The sequence below is a fragment of the Dendropsophus ebraccatus genome, chromosome 2 (assembly GCF_027789765.1).
Source record: "Dendropsophus ebraccatus isolate aDenEbr1 chromosome 2, aDenEbr1.pat, whole genome shotgun sequence".
NCBI lineage: Eukaryota > Metazoa > Chordata > Amphibia > Anura > Hylidae > Dendropsophus > Dendropsophus ebraccatus.
Window position 1 is genome coordinate 166849461 of NC_091455.1, and position 27576 is coordinate 166877036.

Below are 27576 nucleotides of genomic sequence, written 5' to 3' on the forward strand. Positions count from 1 at the left end.
GCCATGGCCCTACACAACTTGGAGCCCTCTGGATTAGTTTTTGCCCACTGAAATAATCCCCATGATGACTATGATGATATGTCAATATGACACCTCCATTCAAGGTTTGTATAGACTTAGCAATGCTACTGTTCATCCAGTTCCTGATTCCATCTTGGAATCAAGTCTCCAGTGCTGACTGTTGTCTACGCAGCAATGCCCTTAGTAGACTCTCTATAAACTTCTAGGACCGGAATATCCCGGGCAGCTCATATTCTAAAGGAATATGAAGCGTAACCGCTAGTATAATTTCCAGACATGGAGCTGACACATTTCCCAAGTGCCAAAGAAAAATGATAGCAGGCCAATGGACCTCTATCTTGATGAATGAAAAAGGACTGGCCTTTACTGCATTTATTAGACAGAAGAGCGAGATGTGCCAAAAAGGACATCCTCCAAGTCCAATGAGGCAAAGGACCACTTTTAGGTGCCACAGTTTCACCTAGATGAAAAAGCCGAACAAGGCAGTCAGGAATGTTGTCTTTGTCAAGCAAAGTTAAAGATAAAGAATTAACAGCAAAAACCACACCTTTATTATCGGTGTTGCGGCTTTTGCACCTTTTCTTAAAAGGTAAGCACAAAATAACTAAAGCCACCAATACCGTAAATAACTCCAGCAGTTCAATATCTTTCAACATCCCTTCTTGAACCTAAGAGGAGTGGCATGGCTTGGCACATCGCCTAATGGCCACACCACCTAAGGAAGCCATGACCCCTCACAACCCGCAGCCTTCTGGATTAGGTTTGGCCCACCAAGATTCCATTATGGACTTTAGTTTTCGATGCTAACTGATGCTCACGTACCAATACCTTCTCTGTAGTTTTGGTATCGAGGCCTAGGACCGACACCTCTGAAGCAGCCCCTATTGGAAATGAAAGCAGCGTTTAATCCCAAGGATTAAGACCCCCAGCTGACTACCATTCCTAAGGACCGAAGGAAACCAGAAGCGAGTCAATGGACCTCTATCTTAAGGAATGAAACAGGGCTCACCTCTGCTCCTACACACTCAGGAATTTTATTTTTAGTTCATTCTATGGATTGTAAGCTCTACCGAGCAGAGCTCTCACTTCTCATGTTTGAGTTAAGGTTTAAAAGTGTTCCTCTTTAAGGTCTTTTCTTTCTATCTATGAAGCCCCAGATTTTTAAAGTGCTGCGGGATATTTCATCACTATCTAAATCATATTGTTATTATTATTGACATTTTTTCTAGATTTTTATATTGTGTTTACATGTACAGGTTTTTAAAAAGTCAGGAAAAGATTTGAATAAAGGAGAAGTCTCAGTCTTTACTGTATATGTATCCTATATTTATGATCTGTCCCTGTCTTTGCATTCAATAATAACAATTAAAAACCTGACTGTGTGAACACAACCCTGCATGTCTAACCTAAAGCTTTATGTTCAAAAGCAAACCCACTAACCCACGATGACCCAATAATTTAACAATAGATCCAAAGTTAAAGAAAAGCAATGGGCCTCGAAAACCACACCTTTGTTATAGGCTTTGATGCTTGGCCCTCAACGACTAAAGCCACCTATAGCGGAAATAAAATGCAACAATACAATGTTGTCACCCTTCCAGTTTCTACCCAAGAGGAGGGCCGTGACTGGGCACACTAGTGCCTGTTCCGAAGCACCAAAGTCAGAAATTTTAGAATTATCTTTCCCTTTCAATGCTTACATAATCCCTGAGATATGTAATTATGGCCCTTGAGTGCCATAGATATTAGTGCCTATAGCATGTATCAAGAACACGTTATCATGGCTTTGTCTTTTTACAGGTGACCGATGCCCAGTGAGATGATCAGCAAGATGGTTACCCCTGCCAGCTGCATAAAGCAATAGAAAGACAGGTAATTAATATTTATATTAATTACTGATAACACTTAGGCTAGATGTCAGTTCTAGACCTGCAGAGATGTCACAGTCTCTACTTGATGCATGATAATATACGTCCTCTTGCTATGTATATCTTCTATAGGCATTTCTATTGTAACACTTCTCTAAGGTACAAAGAGGAGGGACATTTCTGCTCTCTACTCTTTTTTTTCTACTGGCAGGAATCCGCCTTTGTTTGTTTCGGATAGAATAGACATAGATAACCAGAGAGTTAAGAAAAATAGACTGTGGACTGACTGACCGCAGCATTCATGCCCTTTGCCATGGCCCTACACAACTTGGAGCCCTCTGGATTAGTTTTTGCCCACTGAAATAATCCCCATGATGACTATGATGATATGTCAATATGACACCTCCATTCAAGGTTTGTATAGACTTAGCAATGCTACTGTTCAGCCAGTTCCTGATTCCATCTTGGAATCAAGTCTCCAGTGCTGACTGTTGTCTACGCAGCAATGCCCTTAGTAGACTCTCTATAAACTTCTAGGACCGGAATATCCCGGGCAGCTCATATTCTAAAGGAATATGAAGCGTAACCGCTAGTATAATTTCCAGACATGGAGCTGACACATTTCCCAAGTGCCAAAGAAAAATGATAGCAGGCCAATGGACCTCTATCTTGATGAATGAAAAAGGACTGGCCTTTACTGCATTTATTAGACAGAAGAGCGAGATGTGCCAAAAAGGACATCCTCCAAGTCCAATGAGGCAAAGGACCACTTTTTAGGTGCCACAGTTTCACCTAGATGAAAAAGCCGAACAAGGCAGTCAGGAATGTTGTCTTTGTCAAGCAAAGTTAAAGATAAAGAATTAACAGCAAAAACCATACCTTTATTATCGGTGTTGCGTCTTTTGCACCTTTTCTTAAAAGGTAAGCACAAAATAACTAAAGCCACCAATACCGTAAATAACTCCAGCAGTTCAATATCTTTCAACATCCCTTCTTGAACCTAAGAGGAGTGGCATGGCTTGGCACATCGCCTAATTGCCACACCCCCTATGGAAGCCATGACCCCTCACAACCCGCAGCCTTCTGGATTAGGTTTGGCCCACCAAGATTCCATTATGGACTTTAGTTTTCGATGCTAACTGATGCTTACGTACCAATACCTTCTCTGTAGTTTTGGTATCGAGGCCTAGGACCGACACCTCTGAAGCAGCCCCTATTGGAAAGGAAAGCAGCGTTTAATCCCAAGGATTAAGACCCCCAGCTGACCCCCATTCCTAAGGACCGAAGGAAACCAGAAGCGAGTCAATGGACCTCTATCTTAAGGAATGAAACAGGGCTCACCTCTGCTCCTACACACTCAGGAATTTTATTTTTAGTTCATTCTATGGATTGTAAGCTCTACCGAGCAGAGCTCTCACTTCTCATGTTTGAGTTAAGGTTTAAAAGTGTTCCTCTTTAAGGTCTTTTCTTTCTATCTATGAAGCCCCAGATTTTTAAAGTGCAGCGGGATTTTTCATCACTATCTAAATCATATTGTTATTATTATTGACATTTTTTCTAGATTTTTATATTGTGTTTACATGTACAGGTTTTTAAAAAGTCAGGAAAAGATTTGAATAAAGGAGAAGTCTCAGTCTTTACTGTATATGTATCCTATATTTATGATCTGTCCCTGTCTTTGCATGCAATAATAACAATTAAAAACCTGACTGTGTGAACACAACCCTGCATGTCTAACCTAAAGCTTTATGTTCAAAAGCAAACCCACTAACCCACGATGACCCAATAATTTAACAATGGATCCAAAGTTAAAGAAAAGCAATGGCCCTCGAAAACCACACCTTTGTTATAGGCTTTGATGCTTGGCCCTCAACGACTAAAGCCACCTATAGCGGAAATAAAATGCAACAATACAATGTTGTCACCCTCCCAGTTTCTACCCAAGAGGAGGGCCGTGACTGGGCACACTAGTGCCTGTTCCGAAGCACCAAAGTCAGAAATTTTAGACTTATCTTTCCCTTTCAATGCTTACATAATCCCTGAGATATGTAATTATGGCCCTTGAGTGCCATAGATATTAGTGCCTATAGCATGTATCAAGAACACGTTATCATGGCTTTGTCTTTTTACAGGTGACCGATGCCCAGTGAGATGATCAGCAAGATGGTTACCCCTGCCAGCTGCATAAAGCAATAGAAAGACAGGTAATTAATATTTATATTAATTACTGATAACACTTAGGCTAGATGTCAGTTCTAGACCTGCAGAGATGTCACAGTCTCTACTTGATGCATGATAATATACGTCCTCTTGCTATGTATATCTTCTATAGGCATTTCTATTGTAACACTTCTCTAAGGTACAAAGAGGAGGGACATTTCTGCTCTCTACTCTTTTTTTTCTACTGGCAGGAATCCGCCTTTGTTTGTTTCGGATAGAATAGACATAGATAACCAGAGAGTTAAGAAAAATAGACTGTGGACTGACTGACCGCAGCATTCATGCCCTTTGCCATGGCCCTACACAACTTGGAGCCCTCTGGATTAGTTTTTGCCCACTGAAATAATCCCCATGATGACTATGATGATATGTCAATATGACACCTCCATTCAAGGTTTGTATAGACTTAGCAATGCTACTGTTCAGCCAGTTCCTGATTCCATCTTGGAATCAAGTCTCCAGTGCTGACTGTTGTCTACGCAGCAATGCCCTTAGTAGACTCTCTATAAACTTCTAGGACCGGAATATCCCGGGCAGCTCATATTCTAAAGGAATATGAAGCGTAACCGCTAGTATAATTTCCAGACATGGAGCTGACACATTTCCCAAGTGCCAAAGAAAAATGATAGCAGGCCAATGGACCTCTATCTTGATGAATGAAAAAGGACTGGCCTTTACTGCATTTATTAGACAGAAGAGCGAGATGTGCCAAAAAGGACATCCTCCAAGTCCAATGAGGCAAAGGACCACTTTTTAGGTGCCACAGTTTCACCTAGATGAAAAAGCCGAACAAGGCAGTCAGGAATGTTGTCTTTGTCAAGCAAAGTTAAAGATAAAGAATTAACAGCAAAAACCACACCTTTATTATCGGTGTTGCGGCTTTTGCACCTTTTCTTAAAAGGTAAGCACAAAATAACTAAAGCCACCAATACCGTAAATAACTCCAGCAGTTCAATATCTTTCAACATCCCTTCTTGAACCTAAGAGGAGTGGCATGGCTTGGCACATCGCCTAATTGCCACACCCCCTATGGAAGCCATGACCCCTCACAACCCGCAGCCTTCTGGATTAGGTTTGGCCCACCAAGATTCCATTATGGACTTTAGTTTTCGATGCTAACTGATGCTCACGTACCAATACCTTCTCTGTAGTTTTGGTATCGAGGCCTAGGACCGACACCTCTGAAGCAGCCCCTATTGGAAAGGAAAGCAGCGTTTAATCCCAAGGATTAAGACCCCCAGCTGACCCCCATTCCTAAGGACCGAAGGAAACCAGAAGCGAGTCAATGGACCTCTATCTTAAGGAATGAAACAGGGCTCACCTCTGCTCCTACACACTCAGGAATTTTATTTTTAGTTCATTCTATGGATTGTAAGCTCTACCGAGCAGAGCTCTCACTTCTCATGTTTGAGTTAAGGTTTAAAAGTGTTCCTCTTTAAGGTCTTTTCTTTCTATCTATGAAGCCCCAGATTTTTAAAGTGCTGCGGGATATTTCATCACTATCTAAATCATATTGTTATTATTATTGACATTTTTTCTAGATTTTTATATTGTGTTTACATGTACAGGTTTTTAAAAAGTCAGGAAAAGATTTGAATAAAGGAGAAGTCTCAGTCTTTACTGTATATGTATCCTATATTTATGATCTGTCCCTGTCTTTGCATTCAATAATAACAATTAAAAACCTGACTGTGTGAACACAACCCTGCATGTCTAACCTAAAGCTTTATGTTCAAAAGCAAACCCACTAACCCACGATGACCCAATAATTTAACAATGGATCCAAAGTTAAAGAAAAGCAATGGCCCTCGAAAACCACACCTTTGTTATAGGCTTTGATGCTTGGCCCTCAACGACTAAAGCCACTTATAGCGGAAATAAAATGCAACAATACAATGTTGTCACCCTTCCAGTTTCTACCCAAGAGGAGGGCCGTGACTGGGCACACTAGTGCCTGTTCCGAAGCACCAAAGTCAGAAATTTTAGACTTATCTTTCCCTTTCAATGCTTACATAATCCCTGAGATATGTAATTATGGCCCTTGAGTGCCATAGATATTAGTGCCTATAGCATGTATCAAGAACACGTTATCATGGCTTTGTCTTTTTACAGGTGACCGATGCCAGTGAGATGATCAGCAAGATGGTTACCCCTGCCAGCTGCATAAAGCAATAGAAAGACAGGTAATTAATATTTATATTAATTACTGATAACACTTAGGCTAGATGTCAGTTCTAGACCTGCAGAGATGTCACAGTCTCTACTTGATGCATGATAATATACGTCCTCTTGCTATGTATATCTTCTATAGGCATTTCTATTGTAACACTTCTCTAAGGTACAAAGAGGAGGGACATTTCTGCTCTCTACTCTTTTTTTTCTACTGGCAGGAATCCGCCTTTGTTTGTTTCGGATAGAATAGACATAGATAACCAGAGAGTTAAGAAAAATAGACTGTGGACTGACTGACCGCAGCATTCATGCCCTTTGCCATGGCCCTACACAACTTGGAGCCCTCTGGATTAGTTTTTGCCCACTGAAATAATCCCCATGATGACTATGATGATATGTCAATATGACACCTCCATTCAAGGTTTGTATAGACTTAGCAATGCTACTGTTCAGCCAGTTCCTGATTCCATCTTGGAATCAAGTCTCCAGTGCTGACTGTTGTCTACGCAGCAATGCCCTTAGTAGACTCTCTATAAACTTCTAGGACCGGAATATCCCGGGCAGCTCATATTCTAAAGGAATATGAAGCGTAACCGCTAGTATAATTTCCAGACATGGAGCTGACACATTTCCCAAGTGCCAAAGAAAAATGATAGCAGGCCAATGGACCTCTATCTTGATGAATGAAAAAGGACTGGCCTTTACTGCATTTATTAGACAGAAGAGCGAGATGTGCCAAAAAGGACATCCTCCAAGTCCAATGAGGCAAAGGACCACTTTTTAGGTGCCACAGTTTCACCTAGATGAAAAAGCCGAACAAGGCAGTCAGGAATGTTGTCTTTGTCAAGCAAAGTTAAAGATAAAGAATTAACAGCAAAAACCATACCTTTATTATCGGTGTTGCGGCTTTTGCACCTTTTCTTAAAAGGTAAGCACAAAATAACTAAAGCCACCAATACCGTAAATAACTCCAGCAGTTCAATATCTTTCAACATCCCTTCTTGAACCTAAGAGGAGTGGCATGGCTTGGCACATCGCCTAATTGCCACACCCCCTATGGAAGCCATGACCCCTCACAACCCGCAGCCTTCTGGATTAGGTTTGGCCCACCAAGATTCCATTATGGACTTTAGTTTTCGTTGCTAACTGATGCTCACGTACCAATACCTTCTCTGTAGTTTTGGTATCGAGGCCTAGGACCGACACCTCTGAAGCAGCCCCTATTGGAAAGGAAAGCAGCGTTTAATCCCAAGGATTAAGACCCCCAGCTGACCCCCATTCCTAAGGACCGAAGGAAACCAGAAGCGAGTCAATGGACCTCTATCTTAAGGAATGAAACAGGGCTCACCTCTGCTCCTACACACTCAGGAATTTTATTTTTAGTTCATTCTATGGATTGTAAGCTCTACCGAGCAGAGCTCTCACTTCTCATGTTTGAGTTAAGGTTTAAAAGTGTTCCTCTTTAAGGTCTTTTCTTTCTATCTATGAAGCCCCAGATTTTTAAAGTGCAGCGGGATTTTTCATCACTATCTAAATCATATTGTTATTATTATTGACATTTTTTCTAGATTTTTATATTGTGTTTACATGTACAGGTTTTTAAAAAGTCAGGAAAAGATTTGAATAAAGGAGAAGTCTCAGTCTTTACTGTATATGTATCCTATATTTATGATCTGTCCCTGTCTTTGCATGCAATAATAACAATTAAAAACCTGACTGTGTGAACACAACCCTGCATGTCTAACCTAAAGCTTTATGTTCAAAAGCAAACCCACTAACCCACGATGACCCAATAATTTAACAATGGATCCAAAGTTAAAGAAAAGCAATGGCCCTCGAAAACCACACCTTTGTTATAGGCTTTGATGCTTGGCCCTCAACGACTAAAGCCACCTATAGCGGAAATAAAATGCAACAATACAATGTTGTCACCCTTCCAGTTTCTACCCAAGAGGAGGGCCGTGACTGGGCACACTAGTGCCTGTTCCGAAGCACCAAAGTCAGAAATTTTAGACTTATCTTTCCCTTTCAATGCTTACATAATCCCTGAGATATGTAATTATGGCCCTTGAGTGCCATAGATATTAGTGCCTATAGCATGTATCAAGAACACGTTATCATGGCTTTGTCTTTTTACAGGTGACCGATGCCCAGTGAGATGATCAGCAAGATGGTTACCCCTGCCAGCTGCATAAAGCAATAGAAAGACAGGTAATTAATATTTATATTAATTACTGATAACACTTAGGCTAGATGTCAGTTCTAGACCTGCAGAGATGTCACAGTCTCTACTTGATGCATGATAATATACGTCCTCTTGCTATGTATATCTTCTATAGGCATTTCTATTGTAACACTTCTCTAAGGTACAAAGAGGAGGGACATTTCTGCTCTCTACTCTTTTTTTTCTACTGGCAGGAATCCGCCTTTGTTTGTTTCGGATAGAATAGACATAGATAACCAGAGAGTTAAGAAAAATAGACTGTGGACTGACTGACCGCAGCATTCATGCCCTTTGCCATGGCCCTACACAACTTGGAGCCCTCTGGATTAGTTTTTGCCCACTGAAATAATCCCCAGGATGACTATGATGATATGCCAATATGACACCTCCATTCAAGGTTTGTATACACTTAGCAATGCTACTGTTCAGCCAGTTCCTGATTCCATCTTGGAATCAAGTCTCCAGTGCTGACTGTTGTCTACGCAGCAATGCCCTTAGTAGACTCTCTATAAACTTCTAGGACCGGAATATCCCGGGCAGCTCATATTCTAAAGGAATATGAAGCGTAACCGCTAGTATAATTTCCAGACATGGAGCTGACACATTTCCCAAGTGCCAAAGAAAAATGATAGCAGGCCAATGGACCTCTATCTTGATGAATGAAAAAGGACTCACCTTTACTGCATTTATTAGGCAGAAGAGCGAGATGTGCCAAAAAGGACATCCTCCAAGTCCAATGAGGCAAAGGACCACTTTTTAGGTGCCACAGTTTCACCTAGATGAAAAAGCCGAACAAGGCAGTCAGGAATGTTGTCTTTGTCAAGCAAAGTTAAAAATAAAGAATTAACAGCAAAAACCACACCTTTATTATCGGTGTTGCGGCTTTTGCACCTTTTCTTAAAAGGTAAGCACAAAATAACTAAAGCCACCAATACCGTAAATAACTCCAGCAGTTCAATATCTTTCAACATCCCTTCTTGAACCTAAGAGGAGTGGCATGGCTTGGCACATCGCCTAATTGCCACACCCCCTATGGAAGCCATGACCCCTCACAACCCGCAGCCTTCTGGATTAGGTTTGGCCCACCAAGATTCCATTATGGACTTTAGTTTTCGATGCTAACTGATGCTCACGTACCAATACCTTCTCTGTAGTTTTGGTATCGAGGCCTAGGACCAACACCTCTGAAGCAGCCCCTATTGGAAAGGAAAGCAGCGTTTAATCCCAAGGATTAAGACCCCCAGCTGACCCCCATTCCTAAGGACCGAAGGAAACCAGAAGCGAGTCAATGGACCTCTATCTTAAGGAATGAAACAGGGCTCACCTCTGCTCCTACACACTCAGGAATTTTATTTTAGTTCATTCTATGGATTGTAAGCTCTACCGAGCAGAGCTCTCACTTCTCATGTTTGAGTTAAGGTTTAAAAGTGTTCCTCTTTAAGGTCTTTTCTTTCTATCTATGAAGCCCCAGATTTTTAAAGTGCTGCGGGATATTTCATCACTATCTAAATCATATTGTTATTATTATTGACATTTTTTCTAGATTTTTATATTGTGTTTACATGTACAGGTTTTTAAAAAGTCAGGAAAAGATTTGAATAAAGGAGAAGTCTCAGTCTTTACTGTATATGTATCCTATATTTATGATCTGTCCCTGTCTTTGCATTCAATAATAACAATTAAAAACCTGACTGTGTGAACACAACCCTGCATGTCTAACCTAAAGCTTTATGTTCAAAAGCAAACCCACTAACCCACGATGACCCAATAATTTAACAATGGATCCAAAGTTAAAGAAAAGCAATGGCCCTCGAAAACCACACCTTTGTTATAGGCTTTGATGCTTGGCCCTCAACGACTAAAGCCACTTATAGCGGAAATAAAATGCAACAATACAATGTTGTCACCCTTCCAGTTTCTACCCAAGAGGAGGGCCGTGACTGGGCACACTAGTGCCTGTTCCGAAGCACCAAAGTCAGAAATTTTAGACTTATCTTTCCCTTTCAATGCTTACATAATCCCTGAGATATGTAATTATGGCCCTTGAGTGCCATAGATATTAGTGCCTATAGCATGTATCAAGAACACGTTATCATGGCTTTGTCTTTTTACAGGTGACCGATGCCCAGTGAGATGATCAGCAAGATGGTTACCCCTGCCAGCTGCATAAAGCAATAGAAAGACAGGTAATTAATATTTATATTAATTACTGATAACACTTAGGCTAGATGTCAGTTCTAGACCTGCAGAGATGTCACAGTCTCTACTTGATGCATGATAATATACGTCCTCTTGCTATGTATATCTTCTATAGGCATTTCTATTGTAACACTTCTCTAAGGTACAAAGAGGAGGGACATTTCTGCTCTCTACTCTTTTTTTTCTACTGGCAGGAATCCGCCTTTGTTTGTTTCGGATAGAATAGACATAGATAACCAGAGAGTTAAGAAAAATAGACTGTGGACTGACTGACCGCAGCATTCATGCCCTTTGCCATGGCCCTACACAACTTGGAGCCCTCTGGATTAGTTTTTGCCCACTGAAATAATCCCCAGGATGACTATGATGATATGTCAATATGACACCTCCATTCAAGGTTTGTATACACTTAGCAATGCTACTGTTCAGCCAGTTCCTGATTCCATCTTGGAATCAAGTCTCCAGTGCTGACTGTTGTCTACGCAGCAATGCCCTTAGTAGACTCTCTATAAACTTCTAGGACCGGAATATCCCGGGCAGCTCATATTCTAAAGGAATATGAAGCGTAACCGCTAGTATAATTTCCAGACATGGAGCTGACACATTTCCCAAGTGCCAAAGAAAAATGATAGCAGGCCAATGGACCTCTATCTTGATGAATGAAAAAGGACTCACCTTTACTGCATTTATTAGGCAGAAGAGCGAGATGTGCCAAAAAGGACATCCTCCAAGTCCAATGAGGCAAAGGACCACTTTTTAGGTGCCACAGTTTCACCTAGATGAAAAAGCCGAACAAGGCAGTCAGGAATGTTGTCTTTGTCAAGCAAAGTTAAAAATAAAGAATTAACAGCAAAAACCACACCTTTATTATCGGTGTTGCGGCTTTTGCACCTTTTCTTAAAAGGTAAGCACAAAATAACTAAAGCCACCAATACCGTAAATAACTCCAGCAGTTCAATATCTTTCAACATCCCTTCTTGAACCTAAGAGGAGTGGCATGGCTTGGCACATCGCCTAATTGCCACACCCCCTATGGAAGCCATGACCCCTCACAACCCGCAGCCTTCTGGATTAGGTTTGGCCCACCAAGATTCCATTATGGACTTTAGTTTTCGATGCTAACTGATGCTCACGTACCAATACCTTCTCTGTAGTTTTGGTATCGAGGCCTAGGACCAACACCTCTGAAGCAGCCCCTATTGGAAAGGAAAGCAGCGTTTAATCCCAAGGATTAAGACCCCCAGCTGACCTATATTCCTAAGGACCGAAGGAAACCAGAAGCGAGTCAATGGACCTCTATCTTAAGGAATGAAACAGGGCTCACCTCTGCTCCTACACACTCAGGAATTTTATTTTTAGTTCATTCTATGGATTGTAAGCTCTACCGAGCAGAGCTCTCACTTCTCATGTTTGAGTTAAGGTTTAAAAGTGTTCCTCTTTAAGGTCTTTTCTTTCTATCTATGAAGCCCCAGATTTTTAAAGTGCTGCGGGATATTTCATCACTATCTAAATCATATTGTTATTATTATTGACATTTTTTCTAGATTTTTATATTGTGTTTACATGTACAGGTTTTTAAAAAGTCAGGAAAAGATTTGAATAAAGGAGAAGTCTCAGTCTTTACTGTATATGTATCCTATATTTATGATCTGTCCCTGTCTTTGCATTCAATAATAACAATTAAAAACCTGACTGTGTGAACACAACCCTGCATGTCTAACCTAAAGCTTTATGTTCAAAAGCAAACCCACTAACCCACGATGACCCAATAATTTAACAATGGATCCAAAGTTAAAGAAAAGCAATGGCCCTCGAAAACCACACCTTTGTTATAGGCTTTGATGCTTGGCCCTCAACGACTAAAGCCACCTATAGCGGAAATAAAATGCAACAATACAATGTTGTCACCCTTCCAGTTTCTACCCAAGAGGAGGGCCGTGACTGGGCACACTAGTGCATGTTCCGAAGCACCAAAGTCAGAAATTTTAGACTTGTCTTTCCCTTTCAATGCTTACATAATCCCTGAGATATGTAATTATGGCCCTTGAGTGCCATAGATATTAGTGCCTATAGCATGTATCAAGAACACGTTATCATGGCTTTGTCCTTTTACAGATGACCGATGCCCAGTGAGATGATCAGCAAGATGGGCACACGTGCCAGCTGCAAGAAAGCAATGGAAAAACAGGTAATTAATATTTATATTAATTACTGATAACACTTAGGCTAGATGTGAGTTCTAGACCTGCAGAGATGTCACAGACTCTACTAGACCGGCAGAGATGTTACAGTCTCTACTTGATGCATGATGATATACGTCCTCTTGCTATGTATATCTTCTATAGGCATTTCTATGGTAACACTTCTCTAAGGTGCAAAGAGGAGGGACATTTCTGCTCTCTACTCTTTTTTTCCTACTGGCAGGAATCCGCCTTTGTTTGTTTCAGATAGAATAGACATAGATAACCAAAGAGTTAAGAAAAATAGACTGTTGACTGACTGACCACAGCATTCATGCCCTTTGCCATGGCCCTACACAACTTGGAGCCCTCTGGATTAGTTTTTGCCCACTGAAATTATCCCCATGATGACTATGATGATATGCCAATATGACACCTCCATTCAAGGTTTGTATAGACTTAGCAATGCTACTGTTCAGCCAGTTCCTGATTCCATCTTGGAATCAAGTCTCCAGTGCTGACTGTTGTCTACGCAGCAATGCCCTTAGTAGACTCTCTATCAACTTCTAGGACTGGAATATCCCGGGCAGCTCATATTCTAAAGTAATACGAAGCGTAACCGCTAGTATAATTTCCTGACATGGAGCTGACACATTTCCCAAGTGCCAAAGAAAAATGATAGCAGGCCAATGGACCTCTATCTTGATGAATGAAAAAGGACTCACCTTAACTGCATTTATCAGACAGAAGAGCGAGATGTGCCAAAAAGGACATCCTCCAAGTCCAATGAGGCAAACGACCACTTTTTAGGTGCCACAGTTTCACCTAGATGAAAAAGCCGAACAAGGCAGTCAGGAATGTTGTCTTTGTCAAGCAAAGTTAAAGATAAAGAATTAACAGCAAAAACCACACCTTTATTATCAGTGTTGCGGCTTTTGCACCTTTTCTTAAAAGGTAAGCACAAAATAACTAAAGCCACCAATACCGTAAATAACTCCAGCAGTTCAATATCTTTCAACATCCCTTCTTGAACCTAAGAGGAGTGGCATGGCTTGGCACATCGCCTTATGGCCACACCACCTAAGGAAGCCATGACCCCTCACAACCCGCAGCCTTCTGGATTAGGTTTGGCCCACCAAGATTCCATTATGGACTTTAGTTTTCGATGCTAACTGATGCTCACGTACCAATACCTTCTCTGTAGTTTTGGTATCGAGGCCTAGGACCGACACCTCTGAAGCAGCCCCTATTGGAAAGGAAAGCAGCGTTTAATCCCAAGGATTAAGACCCCCAGCTGACCCCCATTCCTAAGGCCCGAAGGAAACCAGAAGCGAGTCAATGGACCTCTATCTTAAGAAATGAAACAGGGCTCACCTCTGCTCCTACACACTCAGGAATTTTATTTTTAGTTCATTCTATGGATTGTAAGCTCTACCGAGCAGAGCTCTCACTTCTCATGTTTGAGTTAAGGTTTAAAAGTGTTCCTCTTTAAGGTCTTTTCTTTCTATCTATGAAGCCCCAGATTTTTAAAGTGCTGCGGGATATTTCATCACTATCTAAATCATATTGTTATTATTATTGACATTTTTTCTAGATTTTTATATTGTGTTTACATGTACAGGTTTTTAAAAAGTCAGGAAAAGATTTGAATAAAGGAGAAGTCTCAGTCTTAACTGTATATGTATCCTATATTTATGATCTGTCCCTGTCTTTGCATTCAATAATAACAATTAAAAACCTGACTGTGTGAACACAACCCTGCATGTCTAACCTAAAGCTTTATGTTCAAAAGCAAACCCACTAACCCACGATGACCCAATAATTTAACAATGGATCTAAAGTTAAAGAAAAGCAATGGGCCTCGAAAACCACACCTTTGTTATAGGCTTTGATGCTTGGCCCTCAACGACTAAAGCCACCTATAGCGGAAATAAAATGCAACAATGCAATGTTGTCACCCTCCTAGTTTCTACCCAAGAGGAGGGCCGTGACTGGGCACACTAGTGCCTGTTCCGAAGCACCAAAGTCAGAAATTTTAGACTTGTCTTTCTCTTTCAATGCTTACATAATCCCTGAGATATGTAATTATGGCCCTTGAGTGCCATAGATATTAGTGCCTATAGCATGTATCAAGAACACGTTATCATGGCTTTGTCTTTTTACAGTTGACCGATTCCCAGTGAGATGATCAGCAAGATGGTTACCCCTGCCAGCTGCAAGAAAGCAATAGAAAGACAGGTAATTAATATTTATATTAATTACTGATAACACTTAGGCTAGATGTGAGTTCTAGACCTGCAGAGATGTCACAGTCTCTACTTGATGCATGATAATATACGTCCTCTTGCTATGTATATCTTCTATAGGCATTTCTATTGTAACACTTCTCTAAGGTGCAAAGAGGAGGGACATTTCTGCTCTCTACTCTTTTTTTCCTACTGGCAGGAATCCGCCTTTGTTTGTTTCGGATAGAATAGACATAGATAACCAGAGAGTTAAGAAAAATAGACTGTGGACTGACTGACCACAACATTCATGCCCTTTGCCATGGCCCTACACAACTTGGAGCCCTCTGGATTAGTTTTTGCCCACTGAAATAATCCCCATGATGACTATGATGATATGCCAATATGACACCTCCATTCAAGGTTTGTATAGACTTAGCAATGCTACTGTTCAGCCAGTTCCTGATTCCATCTTGGAATCAAGTCTCCAGTGCTGACTGTTGTCTACGCAGCAATGCCCTTAGTAGACTCTCTATCAACTTCTAGGACCGGATATCCAAGGCAGCTCATATTCTAAAGGAATATGAAGCGTAACCGCTAGTATAATTTTCAGACCTGGAGCTGACACATTTCCCAAGTGCCAAAGAAAAATGATAGCAGGCCAATGGACCTCTATCTTGATGAATGAAAAAGGACTGGCCTTTACTGCATTTATTAGACAGAAGAGCGAGATGTGCCAAAAAGGACATCCTCCAAGTCCAATGAGGCAAAGGACCACTTTTTAGGTGCCACAGTTTCACCTAGATGAAAAAGCCGAACAAGGCAGTCAGGAATGTTTTCTTTGTCAAGCAAAGTTAAAGATAAAGAATTAACAGCAAAAACCACACCTTTATTATCGGTGTTGCGGCTTTTGCACCTTTTCTTAAAAGGTAAGCACAAAATAACTAAAGCCACCAATACCGTAAATAACTCCAGCAGTTCAATATCTTTCAACATCCCTTCTTGAACCTAAGAGGAGTGGCATGGCTTGGCACAACGCCTTATGGCCACACCACCTAAGGAAGCCATGACCCCTCACAACCCGCAGCCTTCTGGATTAGGTTTGGCCCACCAAGATTCCATTATGGACTTTAGTTTTCGATGCTAACTGATGCTCACGTACCAATACCTTCTCTGTAGTTTTGGTATCGAGGCCTAGGACCGACACCTCTGAAGCAGCCCCTATTGGAAAGGAAAGCAGCGTTTAATCCCAAGGATTAAGACCCCCAGCTGACCCCCATTCCTAAGGACCGAAGGAAACCAGAAGCGAGTCAATTGACCTCTATCTTAAGGAATGAAACAGGGCTTACCTCTGCTCCTACACACTCAGGAATTTTATTTTTAGTTCATTCTATGGATTGTAAGCTCTACCGAGCAGAGCTCTCACTTCTCATGTTTGAGTTAAGGTTTTAAAGTGTTCCTCTTTAAGGTCTTTTCTTTCTATCTATGAAGCCCCAGATTTTTAAAGTGCTGCGGGATATTTCATCACTATCTAAATCATATTGTTATTATTATTGACAATTTTTCTAGATTTTTATATTGTGTTTACATGTACAGGTTTTTAAAAAGTCAGGAAAAGATTTGAATAAAGGAGAAGTCTCAGTCTTTACTGTATATTTATCCTATATTTATGATCTGTCCCTGTCTTTGCATTCAATAATAACAATTAAAAACCTGACTGTGTGAACACAACCCTGCATGTCTAACCTAAAGCTTTATATTCAAAAGCAAACCCACTAACCCACGATGACCCAATAATTTAACAATGGATCCAAAGTTAAAGAAAAGCAATGGGCCTCGAAAACCAGACCTTTGTTATAGGCTTTGATGCTTGGCCCTCAACGACTACAGCCACCTATAGCGGAAATAAAATGCAACAATACAATGTTGTCACCCTCTTAGTTTCTACCCAAGAGGAGGGCCGTGACTGGGCACACTACTGCCTGTTCCGAAGCACCAAAGTCAGAAATTTTAGACTTGTCTTTCTCTTTCAATGCTTACATAATCCCTGAGATATGTAATTATGGCCCTTGAGTGCCATAGATATTAGTGCCTATAGCATGTATCAAGAACACGTTATCATGGCTTTGTCTTTTTACAGTTGACCGATTCCCAGTGAGATGATCAGCAAGATGGTTACCCCTGCCAGCTGCAAGAAAGCAATAGAAAGACAGGTAATTAATATTTATATTAATTACTGATAACACTTAGGCTAGATGTGAGTTCTAGACCTGCAGAGATGTCACAGTCTCTACTTGATGCATGATAATATACGTCCTCTTGCTATGTATATCTTCTATAGGCATTTCTATTGTAACACTTCTCTAAGGTGCAAAGAGGAGGGACATTTCTGCTCTCTACTCTTTTTTTCCTACTGGCAGGAATCCGCCTTTGTTTGTTTCGGATAGAATAGACATAGATAACCAGAGAGTTAAGAAAAATAGACTGTGGACTGACTGACCACAACATTCATGCCCTTTGCCATGGCCCTACACAACTTGGAGCCCTCTGGATTAGTTTTTGCCCACTGAAATAATCCCCATGATGACTATGATGATATGCCAATATGACACCTCCATTCAAGGTTTGTATAGACTTAGCAATGCTACTGTTCAGCCAGTTCCTGATTCCATCTTGGAATCAAGTCTCCAGTGCTGACTGTTGTCTACGCAGCAATGCCCTTAGTAGACTCTCTATCAACTTCTAGGACCGGAATATCCAAGGCAGCTCATATTCTAAAGGAATATGAAGCGTAACCGCTAGTATAATTTTCAGACCTGGAGCTGACACATTTCTCAAGTGCCAAAGAAAAATGATAGCAGGCCAATGGACCTCTATCTTGATGAATGAAAAAGGACTGGCCTTTACTGCATTTATTAGACAGAAGAGCGAGATGTGCCAAAAAGGACATCCTCCAAGTCCAATGAGGCAAAGGACCACTTTTTAGGTGCCACAGTTTCACCTAGATGAAAAAGCCGAACAAGGCAGTCAGGAATGTTTTCTTTGTCAAGCAAAGTTAAAGATAAAGAATTAACAGCAAAAACCACACCTTTATTATCGGTGTTGCGGCTTTTGCACCTTTTCTTAAAAGGTAAGCACAAAATAACTAAAGCCACCAATACCGTAAATAACTCCAGCAGTTCAATATCTTTCAACATCCCTTCTTGAACCTAAGAGGAGTGGCATGGCTTGGCACAACGCCTTATGGCCACACCACCTAAGGAAGCCATGACCCCTCACAACCCGCAGCCTTCTGGATTAGGTTTGGCCCACCAAGATTCCATTATGGACTTTAGTTTTCGATGCTAACTGATGCTCACGTACCAATACCTTCTCTGTAGTTTTGGTATCGAGGCCTAGGACCGACACCTCTGAAGCAGCCCCTATTGGAAAGGAAAGCAGCGTTTAATCCCAAGGATTAGGACCCCCAGCTGACCCCCTTTCCTAAGGACCGAAGGAAACCAGAAGCGAGTCAATGGACCTCTATCTTAAGGAATGAAACAGGGCTCACCTCTGCTCCTACACACTCAGGAATTTTATTTTTAGTTCATTCTATGGATTGTAAGCTCTACCGAGCAGAGCTCTCACTTCTCATGTTTGAGTTAAGGTTTAAAAGTGTTCCTTTTTAAGGTCTTTTCTTTCTATCTATGAAGCCCCAGATTTTTAAAGTGCTGCGGGATATTTCATCACTATCTAAATCATATTGTTATTATTATTGACATTTTTTCTAGATTTTTATATTGTGTTTACATGTACAGGTTTTTAAAAAGTCAGGAAAAGATTTGAAAAAAGGAGAAGTCTCAGTCCTTACAGTATATGTATCCTATATTTATGATCTGTCCCTGTCTTTGCATTCAATAATAACAATTAAAAACCTGACTGTGTGAACACAACCCTGCATGTCTAACCTAAAGCTTTATATTCAAAAGCAAACCCACTAACCCACGATGACCCAATAATTTAACAATGGATCCAAAGTTAAAGAAAAGCAATGGGCCTCGAAAACCAGACCTTTGTTATAGGCTTTGATGCTTGGCCCTCAACGACTAGAGCCACCTATAGCGGAAATAAAATGCAACAATACAATGTTGTCACCCTCTTAGTTTCTACCCAAGAGGAGGGCCGTGACTGGGCACACTACTGCCTGTTCCGAAGCACCAAAGTCAGAAATTTTAGACTTGTCTTTCTCTTTCAATGCTTACATAATCCCTGAGATATGTAATTATGGCCCTTGAGTGCCATAGATATTAGTGCCTATAGCATGTATCAAGAACACGTTATCATGGCTTTGTCTTTTTACAGTTGACCGATTCCCAGTGAGATGATCAGCAAGATGGTTACCCCTGCCAGCTGCAAGAAAGCAATAGAAAGACAGGTAATTAATATAAATATTAATTACTGATAACACTTAGGCTAGATGTGAGTTCTAGACCTGCAGAGATGTCACAGTCTCTACTTGATGCATGATAATATACGTCCTCTTGCTATGTATATCTTCTATAGGCATTTCTATTGTAACACTTCTCTAAGGTGCAAAGAGGAGGGACATTTCTGCTCTCTACTCTTTTTTTTCCTACTGGCAGGAATCCGCCTTTGTTTGTTTCGGATAGAATAGACATAGATAACCAGAGAGTTAAGAAAAATAGACTGTGGACTGACTGACCACAACATTCATGCCCTTTGCCATGGCCCTACACAACTTGGAGCCCTCTGGATTAGTTTTTGCCCACTGAAATAATCCCCATGATGACTATGATGATATGCCAATATGACACCTCCATTCAAGGTTTGTATAGACTTAGCAATGCTACTGTTCAGCCAGTTCCTGATTCCATCTTGGAATCAAGTCTCCAGTGCTGACTGTTGTCTACGCAGCAATGCCCTTAGTAGACTCTCTATCAACTTCTAGGACCGGAATATCCAAGGCAGCTCATATTCTAAAGGAATATGAAGCGTAACCGCTAGTATAATTTTCAGACCTGGAGCTGACACATTTCTCAAGTGCCAAAGAAAAATGATAGCAGGCCAATGGACCTCTATCTTGATGAATGAAAAAGGACTGGCCTTTACTGCATTTATTAGACAGAAGAGCGAGATGTGCCAAAAAGGACATCCTCCAAGTCCAATGAGGCAAAGGACCACTTTTTAGGTGCCACAGTTTCACCTAGATGAAAAAGCCGAACAAGGCAGTCAGGAATGTTTTCTTTGTCAAGCAAAGTTAAAGATAAAGAATTAACAGCAAAACCACACCTTTATTATCGGTGTTGCGGCTTTTGCACCTTTTCTTAAAAGGTAAGCACAAAATAACTAAAGCCACCAATACCGTAAATAACTCCAGCAGTTCAATATCTTTCAACATCCCTTCTTGAACCTAAGAGGAGTGGCATGGCTTGGCACAACGCCTTATGGCCACACCACCTAAGGAAGCCATGACCCCTCACAACCCGCAGCCTTCTGGATTAGGTTTGGCCCACCAAGATTCCATTATGGACTTTAGTTTTCGATGCTAACTGATGCTCACGTACCAATACCTTCTCTGTAGTTTTGGTATCGAGGCCTAGGACCGACACCTCTGAAGCAGCCCCTATTGGAAAGGAAAGCAGCGTTTAATCCCAAGGATTAGGACCCCCAGCTGACCCCCTTTCCTAAGGACCGAAGGAAACCAGAAGCGAGTCAATGGACCTCTATCTTAAGGAATGAAACAGGGCTCACCTCTGCTCCTACACACTCAGGAATTTTATTTTTAGTTCATTCTATGGATTGTAAGCTCTACCGAGCAGAGCTCTCACTTCTCATGTTTGAGTTAAGGTTTAAAAGTGTTCCTTTTTAAGGTCTTTTCTTTCTATCTATGAAGCCCCAGATTTTTAAAGTGCTGCGGGATATTTCATCACTATCTAAATCATATTGTTATTATTATTGACATTTTTTCTAGATTTTTATATTGTGTTTACATGTACAGGTTTTTAAAAAGTCAGGAAAAGATTTGAAAAAAGGAGAAGTCTCAGTCCTTACAGTATATGTATCCTATATTTATGATCTGTCCCTGTCTTTGCATTCAATAATAACAATTAAAAACCTGACTGTGTGAACACAACCCTGCATGTCTAACCTAAAGCTTTATGTTCAAAAGCAAACCCACTAACCCACGATGACCCAATAATTTAACAATGGATCCAAAGTTAAAGAAAAGCAATGGGCCTCGAAAACCACACCTTTGTTATGGGCTTTGATGCTTGGCCCTCAACGACTAAAGCCACCTATAGCGGAAATAAAATGCAACAATACAATGTTGTCACCCTCCCAGTTTCTACCCAAGAGGAGGGCCGTGACTGGGCACACTAGTGCCTGTTCCGAAGCACCAAAGTCAGAAATTTTAGACTTATCTTTCCCTTTCAGTGCTTACATAATCCCTGAGATATGTAATTATGGCCCTTGAGTGCCATAGATATTAGTGCCTATAGCATGTATCAAGAACACGTTATCATGGCTTTGTCTTTTTACAGGTGACCGATGCCCAGTGAGATGACCAGCAAGATGGTCACCCCTGCCAGCTGGAAGAAAGGAATGGAAAGAAAGGTAATTAATATTTTCATTAATTACTGATAACACTTAGGCTAGATGTGAGTTCTAGACCGGCAGAGATGTCACAGTCTCTACTTGATGCATGATGATATTCGTCCTCTTGCTATGTATATCTTCTATAGGCATTTCTATTGTAACACTTCTCTAAGGTATCAAGAGGAGGGACATTTCTGTTCTCTACTTTTTTTTTCTACTGGCAGGAATCCGCCTTTGTTTGTTTCGAATAGAATAGACATAGATAACCAGAGAGTTAAGAAAAAAAGACTGTGGACTGACTGACCGCAGCATTCATGCACTTTGCCATGGCCCTACACAACTTGGAGCCCTCTGGATTAGTTTTTGCCCACTGAAATAATCCCCATGATGACTATGATGATATGCCAATATGACACCTCCATTCAAGGTTTGTATAGACTTAGCAATGCTACTGTTCAGCCAGTTGCTGATTCCATCTTGGAATCAAGTCTCCAGTGCTGACTGTTGTCTACGCAGTAATGCCCTTAGTAGGCTCTCTATCAACTTCTAGCACCTAAATATCCCGGGCAGCTCATATTCTAAAGGAATATGAAGCGTAACCGCTAGTATAATTTCCTGACATGGAGCTGACACATTTCCCAAGTGCTAAAGAAAAATGATAGCAGGCCAATGGACCTCTATCTTGATGAATGAAAAAGGACTCGCCTTAACTGCATTTATTAGACAGAAGAGCGAGATGTGCCAAAAAGGACATCCTCCAAGTCCAATGAGGCAAAGGACCACTTTTTAGGTGCCACAGTTTCACCTAGATGAAAAAGGCGAACAAGGCAGTCAGGAATGTTGTCTTTGTCAAGCAAAGTTAAAGAATTAACAGCAAATACCACACCTTTATTATCGGTGTTGCGGCTTTTGCACCTTTTCTTTAAAGGTAAGCACAAAATAACTAAAGCCACCAATATCGTAAATAACTCCAGCAGTTCAATATCTTTCAACATCCCTTCTTGAACCTAAGAGGAGTGTCATGGCTTGGCACATCGCCTAATGGCCACACCACCTAAGGAAGCTATGACCCCTCACAACCCGCAGCCTTCTGGATTAGGTTTGCCCCACCAAGATTCCATTATGGACTTTAGTTTCCGATGCTGACTGATGCTCATGTACCAATACTTTCTCTGTAGTTTTGGTATCGAGGCCTAGGACCGACACCTCTAAAGCAGCCCCTATTGGAAAGGAAAGCAGCGTTTAATCCCACGATTTAAGACCCCCAGCCAGGGCCGTCCTTACAGCATTATGGGCCCCTGGGCAGAGGTGCGATTTGGTCCCCAGCCCCCCCTGGCCGCCACTATCAAAACCCCCCCATCTATGCAACCCCGCCCCTAGCCAGTACAATTACTTACAATAAAAAAATACAAATTATTGTTAACATAAACTTTAATTCACAAAACAGTCTCTCAGCAGCACAGCACACATAGCATACCCCAGCACACATACCCCAACACACATAGCATACCCCAGCACACATACCCCAGCACACATAACATACCCCAGCACACATAGCATACCCCAGCACACATAACATACCCCAGCACACATAGCATACCCCAGCACACATAGCCCAGCACAAATACCCCATTACACATAGCATACTACAGCACACATAGCATAGCACAGCACACATCCCCCATTACACATAGCATAGCACAGTACACATACCCCAGCACACATAGCATAGCACAGCACACATACCCCAGCACACATAGCATGGCACAGCACACATACCCCAGCGCAAATACCCCAGCGCACATACCCCATTACACACAGCACAGCACACATACCCCATGACACACAGCACGCATACCCCATGACACACAGCACACATACCCCATAACACACAGCACACATACCCCATTACACATAGCACAGCACACATACCCCATTACACATAGCACAGCACACATACCCCATTAACATAGCACACATACCCCATTAACATAGCACAGCACACATACCCCATTACACACAGCACACATACCCCATTACACACAGCACACATATTCCATTACACATAGCACAGCACACATACCCCATTACACATAGCACAGCACACATACTCCATTACACACAGCACACATACTCCATTACACATAGCACAGCACACATACCCCATTACACACAGCACAGCACACATACCCCATTACACACAGCACACATACCCCATTACACACAGCACACATACCCCATTACACACAGCACAGCACACATACCCCATTACACACAGCACACATACCCCATTACACACAGCACACATACCCCATTACACACAGCACACATTCCCCATTACACACAGCACACATACCCCATTGCACACAGCACACACTCCTTACTTCATAGCACAGCACACTCAGCAGAGAACACTTACCCCATTGCATACTCAAGAACACTCCCACTCTGATGCTCTATCCCGGGTGAGGGCTCGGGGGGAGGGGTTGTTCTACTGCGTCCTCTGAGGGGGGGGGGGGGAGTGCAGGCCACTCTACTGCCCGGGTGGGGGAGAGCAGACTCCAGCAGCTGTGCACGTGCACTGCACAGGCCCTGTGTGCCACTGGGGCAGGGGCCCCCTAGGATGCAAGGGCCCTTGGGCAGCCGCCTACCATGCCCAATGGGTAAGACGGCCCTGCCCCCAGCTGACCCCCATTCCTAAGGACTGATGGAAACAAGAAGCGAGTCAATGGACCCGATGTCGGACTGGGTTACCTTTGACCCACCAGGGAATTTGATTCTAGGGGCCCCCCAACATACACCAGATATAACCAGCGCCAAACCTTTCAAGTTATTATAGCGACTTTGCACAGAGCTTTGTATGTGACCAGCAATGCTAGCTCACTGCTAGTAACTTGTCAGCATGTTTACCTATAAGAGGACGAGTTACAAATGATTGTACATAGCTCACAGTGCAGCAGTGCTAGAGGATCATATGTTATCCTGGAGCTGCTAAACAGGGAGGCCCACGTCTTGGTCAGGGGCCCACTTTGGGGTAGGGCCCACCGGGGGATTCCCCTGCTCCCCTGTGGGCCAGTCCGAGCCTGAATGGTCCTCTATCTTAAAGAATGAAACAGGGCTCACCTCTGCTTCTACACACTCAGGAATGTTATTTTTAATTCATTCTATGGATTGTAAGCTCTAGCGAGCAGAGCTCTCACTTTTCATGTTTGAGTTAAGATTTAACCCCTTCAGGACCAGGCTAATTTTCGTTTTTGCGTTTACGTTTTTTTCTCCTTGTGCTAAAAAGGCTATAGCACTTGCATTTTTACACCTACAGACCCACATGAGCCCTTATTTTTTGTGTCACTAATTGTACTTTGCAAGGACAGGCTGAACCAAAACCAGAAAAAAATTATATGCCCAGTGTTCACGCCGTGTGTCCTCTGGAAAAACTGACATGTTATATATGTTCCTCAAGTCGCTCCATTCCCAGGCTTATAGTGCTTCTATCCTTTGGTCTATGGGGCTGTGTGAGGTGCCCTTAGTAGACTCTCTATCAACTCTAAAGGAATATGAAGTGTTACCGCTAGTATAGTTTCCAGATGTGGAGCTGACATATTATCCGAAAAATAAATAAATAAATATACAGACACCCTTTTAAAGCTTATTCTCCCATTTTCTCCATTGTTTCAAGATTCTATTTTCTTATTTTTTCCCTTTATACCAAATTTTTTCGTATGATTTAATCCTATTCACTAAATGTTCCCATTGTCCTCTCACAGGCCCCGATTGTGCTCCCCGGTTCGTAAAATTTAACAGTTTACCAAGAAAAAAAAGTTTAATCCTAATTTCTTGATCTCCCTTCTTTTCATGGAAGAGATTAAGTATAACATTAGCTACCCCAAAGTTAGTGATGTTTAGGCAGCCCTTGCTCTTAAACTGCATACATTACCGCTCCACATCCTTCTGCCCTCTGCTGGCTTCCCAGAGCCGGCCCTGAAGCTTCAGAGTGGGTTTATGAATTCTCAGGCCACTCAGCCAATCATTGGTCGGGACCGCCAAGCTGAACCTCAGCAGTGTTCCTCTGCTCCCCCCACCCTCCCTTGACCTAACAGTGATCCTCCCCCCAGACCTTAGTGGTGATGCTCCGTTCTCCCCCTCAAACTGATTACTGTCAGGAAATATCGATGCTTTCCTGTAGCCTTTTGAGGCCTCCTGATCCGGATTTCCTGGCAGTAAAAGGGCCCTTTTCACACATCAGGAAATCCAGATCTATAGTGGAAGGGTGCCTGTTCAAGAAAACAGGTCTGGATTTCTAAATCCTGTCCTATTTTTATTCAGAATTTCGGCACGGACGCCCCTATAGAACTATAGAATGGGAGCAGCAAAATATCGGACGCTTTTCTGATGTCCGGAATTCCGGATTGGTTGAGAGCACTGCTGCCTGGCTCAGACTGCTACCCGACAATGCCCCCCTCCCCCATTCCTTAGCAGAATTAAAGCCCCCATCACCATCCGGACCTCAGCCCAATGAAGATTGCTGATGCCCCCTGGGACTGCAACACCAGTGGTGTTTGCAGCCCCACCACCAATCCTCCCCGCCCGGATCTCTGCAATGTTTGCAGGATCTCTGCTTCACCTGACGTTCTGCTGCTTGCAATGAAGAGGAGACTCAGGGGAGTTAGGTAAGTATCATCTGTTGTTTTTTGGGGGGGATTGGGACGTGGTCACTCGGCTTTCCCAGTATCCTTTTCTCAGTACCATTTGGACACCCAATTTTCCCAGTATCTTGTTATCATCATGATGTGGCCAGCCAGCTTTCCAGCATCTAAGACTCAGTATGATGGAGGTCACCCAGCTTTCCAGCATCTAAGACTCAGTATGATGGAGGTCACCCAGCTTTACAGCATCTTACATTCAGAATGATAGAGGTCACCTATCTTATCCAGTATCTTGTACGCAGTAAGATGGGGGTCACCAAGCTTTCCCAGCATCTTGTGGTCAATATGATTGGGATCTTTCCCAGCATCTTGTAGTCAGTATGAAGAAGGTGCTGGTATGTATCAAGTAATCCTGAAGGCCCCCTCACATGTCCTATCAGGAAATTTTAACGTATTTTTTGACCAATAGGAGTATATTAGTAACGGACACCCTTTAGGATTTTTCCTGAAGGGTGTCCATTCTGGAAAATAGGTCTGGAACTCCGGAACTCACAGAAAATAGTGGCCCCTGGCCTCCTGCTGCCGTCGTCGGACTGCACCAGCTGCCCAACACCCCCCCAACTCTGGATGGCAGTCGGCCCTGGCACCATATAGTGCCCCCCCCCACCAACCTTTCTAGCAGTGTAGGTTTAATTACAAAATCCGAATTTTTTTGTGTGTCTTTTGTATATATTTATATGTATCGCATAACACTTTTTTTCACTATTCACAATTCGGTCATCCTGAGGAAATATCATTTATGATGATTTTTTCACTAATTTTTGTGTGTGTGCTTTGTATGTTGTTTGCAGTATCACTGACGGCTTTGGCCCTCTATGGCTGAAGTTTTCATCTGTTCTAAATTCCTTTGTGCCCAAGTCCAAAGACCTACTGTATGTGGATATAATTTTGACAGCAAAGAGAAGACGGAGACCATCATTATATAGGAAACTGTATATATGCATACGAATACCATTATGTGGACTCTTATATGCTGCGTTTTTTAAATGTCTGTCAGCACATATATCCTTTCCCCACACTTTGGGGACCTTATCTGGGGATAGTTTCCCCTTCTCTCATCCTTTTCTCATAATCTGGTGCCCCACTGTCTGTGTAACAATATTTGGTTAAACTAGAATTTACTATGTGAATTTGTTCTTGTTGATTTGTGACATAATGATATACTGA